The sequence below is a fragment of the Myotis brandtii genome, unplaced genomic scaffold (genome assembly GCF_000412655.1).
Source record: "Myotis brandtii unplaced genomic scaffold, ASM41265v1 scaffold277, whole genome shotgun sequence".
Classification (NCBI taxonomy): domain Eukaryota; kingdom Metazoa; phylum Chordata; class Mammalia; order Chiroptera; family Vespertilionidae; genus Myotis; species Myotis brandtii.
This window is the reverse complement of record NW_005360548.1, coordinates 1,729,325-1,739,674: the sequence shown is the minus strand read 5'-3', so window position 1 is coordinate 1,739,674 and position 10,350 is coordinate 1,729,325. Positions and strand designations below refer to the sequence as shown.

At 40.9% G+C, this 10,350-nt stretch overlaps 1 pseudogene; it reads left to right on the top strand.

Annotated features, from left to right (window-relative positions):
• The first annotated feature begins 51 nt into the window (after positions 1-51).
• Positions 52-703, top strand: LOC102243746 (annotated as a pseudogene).
• Positions 704-10,350: the final 9,647 nt, after the last annotated feature.

Genomic DNA, 10,350 nt, shown 5'->3' with positions numbered 1-10,350 from the left:
CGCGGGAAATGGCGCCGCCGCCGGGCCTCCCGGCTCATCGTGTCAGCGGGTTTGTGTGTCAGAGCAGATGATGAGATGTTCTCCGATATCTACAAGATCCGGGAGATCGCGGACGGGCTGTGCCTGGAGGTAGAGGGGAAGATGGTCGGTAGGACAGAGGATAACATTGATGACTCGCTTATTGGTGGAAGGCCCTGACGGCGAAGGTACCGAAAGCACAGTAATCACTGGTGTTGACATTGTCATGAACCATCACTTGCAGGAAACCAGCTTCACAAAAGAAGCCGACAAGAAGTACATCAAAGATTACATGAAATCAATCAAAGGGAAGCTTGAAGAACAGAGACCAGAAAGAGTAAAGCCTTTTATGACAGGGGCTGCAGAACAAATCAAGCACATCCTTGCCAATTTCAAAAACTACCAGTCTGTATTGGTGAAAACACGAATCCAGATGGCATGGTGCTCTGCTGGACTACCGTGAGGATGGTGTGACCCCATATATGATTTTCTTTAAGGATGGTTTAGAAATGGAAAAATGTCAACAAATTGGGCAGTTTGGCTCCATCACCTGTCATCGTAACTGGCTGCTGCTTTTCATCCACACACCAAGACTAGGACAAATGGGACTGATGTTATCTTGAGCTCTTCATTTATTTTGACCTTGATTCATTTGGAGCGGAGGCATTGTTTTTAAGAAAAAAAACATGTCATGTAGGTTGTCTAAAAATAAAATGCATTTAAATTCATTTGAGAGAATGCTTCTTAGTTTAATACATTTTAAAATCTATCCTGTGTAGTGATCCTGGAGAAGTTAGAGCCTGGTTGTAGACCACTACTGTAAAGCATAGACTGTCTTCAGATAACTTCTACAATGGAAACTACTACTGAGACTGGAGGGGAAAAAACAAGAATCAAAAGTCTTAGTTCTGAGATGAAGTAAAGGGAAAGACCATGCTCACAGCAGAATCAACATTTGAAGTGGATTCCTTAGACATTTCATCATCTACAAACAGAAGTAGTTAACTGGAAGAGATTACCAAAAGAATAAAGAGACTAATACAGCCAGAAGCAAAGGATTGTCTGAGCTTATTTATCATGTCAAGTTAGAACCAAGCTCTATAGAAATCTAGGTCTCCTGGAATTGTGTTGCAAGCTTTTGTTAGATTTCATGAAATGGGATGGGCAAATTTTGTGTGACTAAGGTGGCTATGTTTGTAAATGGGAAAAGTCAGTAGTTTATAGGATATGAGGTCTACTCTGGTGCTCAGCTTTATCAGGACATTGCCATGATCACTTGTTTATAGATTGGCTCTGGGCACTGCAAGAGCAAAGATGAGTGACAGACCTGTGTGGCCTAAAATAAATGTGTGGACATCTGCAAAAAAAATAAATAAATAAATAAAAAATTTAAAAAATCAATGGGAAACTATCCTCGGGTGAGGATTTAAAAAAAAATATTACAGGTATTTTGTAACCACCAATGAAATCATTGATTCAGATAAGGATCATCATTGGATGCTAAAACTTTTAGCTGAAAACTTGTTGAGAAACAGGATAGTCACATAGTCACCAGTATCATCCCACAGGTGACTTAGAGGGAATGAAGGAAACCTTTACAATGGAGCAATCTGGCAGACTCCACCTTAACCCAGTCCAAAAAGGACACAAACTCACATCATGCTCTCATGAACATGGTGCATTGAGGACACAATATCATCTAAATATTCTTGTAAAAAATGTTTAAACTGAATTTAAATCATGAAAAATGAACCAGATTAATCCAAGCATATTCTACAAAATATATTCTACAGAACAACTAGTTGGACTCTTTTAAAATGTCAATGTCATAAAAGAATAAAACAAAACAAAAACTGTGGAACTGCTCCAGATCAAAGGACAGAAGGAGATATGACATTGACATCTAAATGCACTGCACAGTCCTTGATTGCATTGGATCCTGGTTTGGAAAAAATATATATTTTTAAAGAACAAAGCTATCTATAATAATAAAAGTGTAATATGCTAATTAGACTGGATGTCCTTCCCAACGAAGCCTGGGCTGCGAAGAACGAAGCGGCCTCCGGGGCAGGAGGGGGCCAAGGCAGAGGCAGCCACCACGGAGGCAGCGGGGCCAAGCCCCTTGCATGAATTTCATGCATCAGGCCTCTAGTTATTGATATAATTAGAAAAATTTGAATGTGGAGTACATGTTAGGTAATATAATGTTGATAACGTTACTATAATGTTAAAATTTTGGAGTATTGTGATTCTCTCTAGGAGATTCATAGGAATTATTTAGGTCTGAGGTAGTGCGGTGCCTGCAACTTACTTTCAAGTGGGAGAGAGAGATAAAAGAAGGCAAAATGTTAACACTGGTGAATCTAGGTGAAGGAGATATGAGGGCTCATATTAACTTTTCTGTAAGAGTGAACATTTTTGAAATAAAAAAATTGGGAGTAAATCAATAAGTATTTCTTTTCAAACCTTCTACCATGTTCCAAAAGTTACATTATTTTCTGTTCCTTGGAGTATTAACCAGGAGTACATTTAATAACTCATTCAACACTTGTTGAGTGTCTATTGTGTGCTAAGCACTGGGTAAGTAAACAGTGGTGAACAAAACACAAAAAACTTTGTTCTCAGAGGTTCCAGTCAAGATGGTGGCATAGGTAAATGAGGGACATGCCACCTCCTACAACCACACCAAAATTATAACGAAAATACAGAACAACCATCATTCAGAGCCGTCTGAAATCTAGCTGAATAGAAGTCCTACAACTAGGGAATTAAAGAAGCACATCGAGACTGTGGGGCAGATAGGAGGGGCAGAGACACGGGGCAGAATCAAGGAACTAAGTGGTCCCACACCCAAATGTGGCAGTTTAAAATAGGGAGGGATATCATGGCTGTGGAGGTTTCCCTAAGGAGGGATGGGTCCCAACCCCACATTAGGATTCCAGTACTGAAAAGAGAAATCCCTGCAACTTCTGGCTGTAAAAATCAGCGAGGATTGTGGCTGAGAGACACAGAGGCTGCTGGAGTCCCAGGCAGTTCCTCTTAAAGGGCCAGGGGTGCACAGACTGATTCATACTCACTCCCTCTGAGCTCCAGCACTGGGGCAGCAGCTTGAAAGGAACCTGGGACATTCATGGAGGAACTAACTTATCTGGAATCAGGGCAAGAGCTCGAGGGGTAGCTTTCTCCCAGACAGAAGTGCTGGCAGAGGCCAGTGTTTCTTTGCTGAGCCCTCCCCTCTACAGAGCCAGCAGGCAGGCACAATATCTGAATCTCCATTAACCTGGTTCACAGTTTTCACCCCGTTCTGCTCATTCCCTGAGACCCCACCCCTCCCTACTTGCAGGCTCATCCAAGTCATTCCCAGTGGCTTTTCCATACAACTGGCCTCTCTTGCCTCATGCTTTGGATTTTCCTAAAATCTCTCAAACAAGCATCGTTGGCATCAGCATGTCCCACGCTTCTCAATAAGTGGCCCCAGACACAGCACTAGCCACAGCTAACCTTGGTTCATAGCTTGTTGTCTCCTGGGCAACTCTAAGCCCAACATGAGTAGCAGCCGTGTGCAGATTGCTTTGTAGCTAATGCTGGGTGGCCCTGGGCAAGGTATAGGCAGTGGCTGACTTTGCACCTCCCAGGAGGCTCCAGAGCCAGTGTTCCCAGTGGTCAGTTTCAACCACACCAGATTACAATCCTAGCCCCTCCACAACTGACACATTCAAGGGGCGGACATAGTGAGCACCAAAGCCCCACTGAAGCAAGTCTTGCTCCATAGGGTTGGCTCCTGCACAGCATCTCTCACTGTAGTCACAGCTGGTCCTCACAGCCAATTGGCCTGGGGCAGGGGTCAATCCCTTCCAGTGATGCCAAGAACAATGAAGGGTCAACTACAACAAGACAGTGCACACAGCTCACACAGGGGTGCACCTGGAGCACCCAGCTCAGGTGACTGGAGAGGCTGAGCCACTGGGCCTATATTACACCTACTACACAAGGCCACTCTATTAAGTCTGGGAGACATAGCAGATCTACTTAATACATAGAAACAAGCACAGGAAAACAGCCAAAATGCAGAGACAAAGAAGCATGTCACAGTCCAGTCAGCATGGCTCAGTGGTTGAGCATTGACCTGTGAAGCAGAGGTTGTGGTCAAATCCAGGTTGAGACTCTGTCCCCAGTGTGGAGCATGCAGAAGACAGCCAATAGATGATTCTCTCTCATCATTGATGTTCTTGTCTCTCTCTCTCCCTCTCCATTCCTCTCTGAAATCAATAAAAATATTTTTAAAAAGAAACATCTCACAAATGAAAGAACAGGAGGAATCTCCAGAAACTAAACTAAATGAAATGGAAGCAAGCAAATTACCAGATACAGAATTCAAAACACTGGTTATAAGGATGCTCAAGAAACTTAGAGAACTTCAAGGAACATAGTAAGAACATCAACAACATGAAAAAGGACCAGTCAGAAATGAAGGATAGACTAACTGAAATAAAGAATAATTTACAGAGAATAAACAATACCTCAATCAGAAGAGCAAAAAGAAAAAAGAATCCAAAATTATGGAGATAGTGTAAGGAGCCTCTGGGACAACTTCAAGCATACCAACATTTGCATCATGGGGGTTTCAGAAAGAGAAGAGAGGAAGCAAGAAATTAAAAACCTATTTGAAGAAATAATGACAGAAAACTTCCCTTACCTGGTGAAAGAAATAGAATTACAAGTCCAGGAAGCACAAAGAGTCCTAAGGAAGATGAATCCAAAGAGGTCTACACCAAGACACATCATAATTAAAATGCCAAAGGTTAAAGACAAAGAAAGAATCTTAAAAGCAGCAAGAGAAAAACAGGTAGCTACCTACATGGGAGCACCCATAGGACTGTCAGCTCATTTCTCAACAGAAACTTTGCAGACCAGAAGGTAGTTACAAGAAATATTCAAAGTGATGAAAAGCAAAGACCTATAACCAAGATTACTCTACCCAGCAAAGCTCTCATTTAGAATTGAAGATCACATGAAGAGCTTCCCAGTTAAGAAAAAGCTAAAGGAGTTCATCCCCACCAAACCTGATTTACATGAAATGTTGAAGGGTCTTCTTCAAGAAGAAGAAAAAGAAAAAAAAAGATCAAGAAATAGAAATAATGGCAATAAATACATATCTATCAATAACTGAATCTAAAAATCAAAATAAGCAAACAAGCAGAACAGAAACAGACTCAAATACAGAGAACATTTTGGCAGTTGCCAGATGGGAGGGGGTTTTGGGGATGGGTGAAAAAAGTGAAGGGATTTAGAAGCATAAATTAGTCATAGCCCATAGACATCAACAATAGACAGGTGAAGGCCTGGGATGGAGTGGGAGATGGGTGGAGGGAGGTTATGGGGCGGGTGCGGGGGGGGAATAGGGGTCATCTGTAATACTCTTCTGGGAGAGAAATAAACCTATTTCTAGTAGCTGGTCTCTGTTCTAACAGTTAACTATCATTCACAACTGACAGGAGAGCAGTCAGGAACACCAACAAATTAGCCAGAGGTGATGGGGGAAAGTGATAATGATGGCCATTGTTTATTGAATGTAATCTACAAGCCTAGCATTAATTTAATTATTTTTGCATGCATTAACTCATTTGATCCTCACAACAACACTATGAACTAGATTAATATCAACCCATTTTATTTTTTAAACGTATTATTATTGGGGTTTTTTTTGTTGTTTTTTTTTAGAGAGAGGAAGGGAAAGGGAGAGAGAGATAGAAACATCAATGAGAGAGAACATCCATTGACTGCTTCCTGCACACCCCTCACTGGGGATCAAACCTGTAACCCAAGCATGTGCTGGAACCAGGAATCAAACCAGTGACCTTAGTGCATGGTTGATGCTCAGTCACTGAGCCATACAGACTGGGCTCAACCCATTGTACAGGTGAAGACACTGAGATACATAGCAGTTGAATCATTTGGCCAAAGTCACACAGCTAACAAATGGTGAAGCCAGGCTATGACCTGGGCCATCTGGCACCCAAGCCCATTCTCATACAGCTAACTACACTGCCTCAAAAACAAGGGGGAGCCCCAGGGCAGTGTGATGGGCTTACCTGGGTGGCCCTGATGATCTGCTCCTCCAGTAGTCCCATTAGGTTCTCTTCCCACATTGACTAGTACTTGTCCATGTGACTGGCTTTGGTCAATGGGGTATTAATGCAGAAACTTAATTAATGCTTGTGTAGTGGGGCCTGGGCTCTTGAAAATGCTCTCACCACCATAAAAGGAAGCCCAGCCAGACTACTGAATGATGAAAGACCACCAGGAAAGACATTCACCTATATAAGCATTCCAGCTTCCCCAAGCACCCAGCCAATCCACCAGCTGACTACAGCTCCTGAGTGAACATAAGAGAGACCAGGAGAAGAACCACTCAGTCAACATTCAGAACCTTGAGAAATAATAAATCACCATTGTTTTTTATCAATCGACATTTTGGGGTCATTTGTCATGAATCAGTAAATAACTGAAACAGGAAGACAGATATAGGAAGTGATCTGAGGAAACATAAAGAGAAGAGACGGCCTGGCCAGGATAGCTCAGCAGTTGAGTGCTGACCTATGAACTAGGAGGTCACAATTTGATTCCTTGTCAGGGCACATGCTCGGGTTGCAGGCTCGATCTGCAGTGTGGGGCGTGCAGCGGGCAGCCGATCAATGATTCTCTCTCATCATTGGTGTTTCTATCTCTCTCTCCCTCTCCCTTCCTCTCTGAAATCAATAAAAATATATTTTTTTAAATAGAAGAGATCAGATGGACTTAATTGACATCTTCAGAACACTTCACCCCAAAGCCATGGAATATACATTCCTCTCAGGTGCTCATGGGACATATTCAAAAATAGACCACATATTGGGTCACAAGCAAAGTCTCCACAAATTCAAGAAGATTGAAATCATAAAAAGCTTCTTCTCAGACCACGATGGCATAATGTTAGAAATAAACTACAATAAAAACAACCCAAAATACTCAAACACTTGGAAGCTGAATAGCATGTTATTAAATATTGATTGGGTTACCAATGAGATCAAAGAAGAAATTAAAAACATCCTGGACATTAATGACAATGAAAACACAACAATCCAAAACCTTTGGGACACAATGAAAGCAGTCCTGAGAGGGAAGTTTATAGCTCTACAGGCCTACCTCAACAAACAAGACAAAATGGTAGTAAATCATCTAAATCTACAGCTCAAAGAATTAGAAAGAGAGCAACAAGAAAACCCCAGAGTGAGCAGAAGGAAGGAGATAATAAAGATTAGAGCAGAAATAAATGACATAGAGACCAAAAAAACAATACAGAAAATCAATGAAACCAAGAGCTGGTTCTTTGAAAGGATAAACAAGATTGACAAACCTCTAGCCAGGCTCACCAAGAAGCAAAGAGAGAGGACCCAAATAAACCAAATCAGAAACGATAGAGGCGAAATAACAACAGACCCCACAGAAATACAAATGATTGTTAAACAATACTATGGACAGCTCTACTCCAACAAACTAGACAACCTGGAGGAAATGGACAAATTCCTAGGAAAGTACAACATTCCAAAACTCAATCAGGAAGAATCTAAAAACCTCAATAGGCCAATAACTATGGAAGAAATTGAAGCAGTCATCAAAAAGCTCCCAGCAAACAAAAGCCCAGGACCAGATGGCTTCTCAGGGGAGTTTTACCAAACTTTCAAGGAAGAACTAAAACCTATCCTCCTCAGACTACTACAAAAAATTCAGGAGGAAGGAACACTTCCAAGCTCATTCTATGAAGCCAGCATCACCCTAATACCAAAACCAGGTAAAGACAACACAATGAAAGAGAATTACAGGCCAATATCCCTCATGAACATAGATGCCAAAATCCTCAACAAAATCTTAGCAAATCGGATCCAGCAGTACATCAGAAAGATCATACACCATGACCAAGTAGGATTTATCCCAGGGATGCAAGGATGGTACAATATCCGCAAATCAATCAACGTGATACATCACATAAACAAATTGAAAGAAAAAAACCACATGGTCATATCAATTGATGCAGAAAAAGCATTTGACAAAATCCAACACCCATTTTTGATAAAAACTCTCAGCAAGGTGGGAATAGAAGGATCATACCTCAACATAATAAAAGCCATATATGACAGGCCCACAGCCAACATCATACTCAATGGACAAAAACTAACACCATTTCCCCTAAGAACAGGAACAAGACAGGGATGCCCACTCTCGCCACTCCTCTTTAACATAGTCCTGGAAGTATTAGCCATTGCAATTAGACAAGAAGAAGCAATAAAAGGCATCCAAATTGGAAAAGAGGAAGTAAAACTGTCCTTATTTGCAGACGACATGATATTATACATACAAAAACCTAGAGACTCCATCAAAAAACTACTAGACTTAATACATGAATTTGGCAAAGTAGCAGGATACAAAATTAATGCCAAGAAATCTGAGGCATTTCTATACACCAATAGTGAACTTTCAGAAAGAGAGATTATAAAAACAATCCCATTTACCATCGCACCAAAAAAATTAAGCTACCTAGGAATAAACTTAACTAAAGAGGTAAAAGACCTCTACTCAGAAAACTACAGGACGTTGAAAAAAGAGATAGAGGAAGACATAAAGAGATGGAAGAACATACCATGTTCTTGGATTGGTAGAATCAACATCATTAAAATGTCCATACTGCCCAAAGCAATCTATAAATTCAACGCACTTCCCATTAAAATACCAACGGCATATTTCACAGACCTAGAACGAACTCTCCAAAAATTCATCTGGAACAAAAAACGACCCCGAATAGCTGCAGCGATCCTGAGAAAGAAGAAAGTAGGTGGGATCTCAATACCAGATATCAAGATGTATTACAAAGCCACTGTTCTCAAAACTGCCTGGTACTGGCACAAGAACAGGCATATAGATCAATGGAATAGAATAGAGAACCCAGAAATCGGCCCGAACCAATATGCTCAATTAATATTTGACAAAGGAGGAAAGAACATTCAATGGAGCCAAGATAGTCTCTTCAATAAGTGGTGTTGGGAAAATTGGACAGATATATGCAAGAAAATGAAACTAGACCACCAACTTACACCATACACAAGAATAAACTCAAAATGGATAAAGGACTTAAATGTACGACAGGAAACCATAAAAATTCTAGAAGAATCCAAAGGCAACAAAATCTCAGACATATGCCAAAGCAATTTCTTCACTGATACAGCTCCTAGGGCAGTTGAAACTAAAGAGAAAATGAACAAATGGGACTACATCAAAATAAAAAGTTTCTGCACAGCAAAAGAAACCATCAACAAAACAACAAGAAAGCCCACTACATGGGAGAACATATTTGCCAACATTATATCTGATAAGGGCCTAATCTCCAAAATTTATAGGGAACTCATACAACTTAACAAAAAGAAGATAAACAATCCAATCAAAAAATGGGCAAAGGATCTAAATAGACACCTTTCAAAAGAGGACATTCAGAAAGCCAAGAGACATATGAAAACATGCTCAAAGTCACTAATCATCTGAGAGATGCAAATCAAAACAATAATGAGGTACCATCTCACACCTGTCAGAATGGCTATCATCAACAAATCAACAAACGGCAAGTTCTGGCGAAGATGTAGAGAAAAAGGAACCCTAGTGCACTGATAGTGGGAATGCAGACTGGTGCAGCCACTGTGGAAAACAGTATGGAGTCAAGACAGTCTCTCCAAAAAATGGTGCTGGGAAAATTGGTCAGATACATGCAAAAAATGGATGTATGGAGTTTCCTCAAAAAGTTAAAAATTGAACTCCCATTTGACCCAGTAATCCCACTTGTAGGACTATATCCCAAGAAACCCAAAACACCAATCAGAAAGATATATGCAACCCATATGTTCATAGCAGCACAATCCACCATAGCTAAGATCTGGAAACAGCCTAAGTGCCCATCAGTAGATGAATGGATTAGAAAACTGTGGTACATCTACACGATGGAATACTATGCTGCTGTAAAAAAGAAGGAACTCTTACCATTTGCAACAGCATGGATGGAACTGGAGAGCATTATGCTAAGTGAAATAAGCCAGTCAATGAAGGAAAAATACCACATGATCTCACTCATACATGGATAATAAAGACCATTACAAACTTTTGAACAATAATAGATACAGAGGCAGAGCTGCCTCAAACTGATTGTCAAACTGCAGTGGGAAGGCCAGAGAGGGTTGGGGGGCAGAAGGGAGGGGAGTAAGAGATCAACCGAAGGACTTGTATGCATGCATATAAACATAACCAATGGAC